The following is a 1,797-nucleotide window of genomic DNA, read 5'->3' as shown; positions in this document are numbered from 1 at the left end:
TTCCTTCCTTCCTTCCTTCCTTCCTTCCTTCCTTCCTTCCTTCCTTCTTCTTTTTTTTTTCTTTTTTCTTTCTTTCTTCCTTTCTTTTTTTCTTTCTTTCTTTCATTTCTTCCTTTCTCTCCTTCTTTTTAGTAAAGAAGATAATCAGGACACTCATAATTAGAATAATAGTTCACATTACTTAAATTCTTAATGATTTATGATTTTCTCAAGACCACAGAAGTAGTGTCACAGCAGGATGTTAAATATAGGTCTTCAGATTCCAAGCCCTGAGCTTCTTTTTTTTTTGTACCATAATGTCTACAAAGAAAATATCCCCATAATATAGTATCTTAATATATTCTTATAAAGATACTGAGTTAATTAGGCAGCGATTAAAATATAATATAGTGTCAAGAATCACAATATCCCATTTGAATTATAATAAATAGTTTTCACAAGTATAGTTGACTGAATCTTGAATAAATACTCCCAAATACATTTAGGAGTATTGTAGACTGTGTTGAAATTATATTTTCTTGAAAACTAATTTTATGATTTTTGGAGCCAAGCCTATAGTGGAAAATTAAGTTGGAAGTTAATTTAAAGGAAAAAAAATATGACTGTGGACATACTAAGGATTAAAAAAAAAAAGGAAGAAAGGAAAAGAAATCCTCAACTTTTTAATAACACTATGCTTAGCTTTCATGCCAACTAGCTCTTAAGAAATAGCCAGAAAAATGTCTTTAGAGAAGAAATTATTTTTCTTACATTCTTATTTGAAGTCACACTTTTAGGGGCCAAAATTCTTTAAATTAGTTTGATTCAAAGAGAATATGATTTATCATTCACAGACACTTAAAACTAATAAAAATATAGAAGTAGTCACAAATATATTATTACCTCTGTCATAGTTATGTACAAAAATGTATTCACTACTATGAATTTCGTGTAGTTTTAAAATATTGTCCTATATTGAAAAACACAATTATTTGCATCTTATTTTCACTATTCTTACAGACCTACATTATATTGTATTTTTTAAAGTATGGAAAAATCTATACTATTCTCATTAGTTTCCCATGGGTTGTCATAACACCAAGTCTGTAAATATATGTGTGTATACACAAATACACACATATACATATGTACTACATATAGGTATGCATATATAGGAGCATACATACACATTTGTATGTATGTATCTTTATACATTTCTGAAAATATCAAATGTACAACATACACATGTATTGATGTACATGTATACAGGTATACACATGTATACACATACATTCATGGAGATGTATGTATACCTACACACATATATACATATACATGTGTGTGTGTGTGTATTTAGGTATACATATATGTAAGTGTACATATATCTCCATGAATGTATATGTATACATGTATACACACATTATATCCATGACACATGCATGGAGATATACAGGTACATGTATACATAGGTATATACATAAGCATATACATAGATATGACATAAATGTGTCTATATACCTCCATGGATATGCATTTATACACACAGGTATATATAGGGAGATGTGTGTATAGATATTATATTCAGATATCTATCTCCATGCATATGTGTGCATATATTACCAATAGTTTGCATTTTATAGCATTACTATGTGCTAGGTGCTTTGCTAACTATTTTAAAAATATTATATATATATATGCTTACACAATGGTATGAATATATATGCATATACATAAATATTTGTATGTATATACCATGGATATTAGACACAGTGAGAGTTGATGCACTTTTTTCCCCAAATCAACTTTCATAATAGAAGC

The sequence above is a fragment of the Vombatus ursinus genome, unplaced genomic scaffold (genome assembly GCF_900497805.2).
Source record: "Vombatus ursinus unplaced genomic scaffold, bare-nosed wombat genome assembly UNPS02014781.1, whole genome shotgun sequence".
Taxonomy (NCBI): Eukaryota; Metazoa; Chordata; class Mammalia; order Diprotodontia; family Vombatidae; genus Vombatus; species Vombatus ursinus.
Note: the sequence above shows the minus strand (reverse complement) of the source record.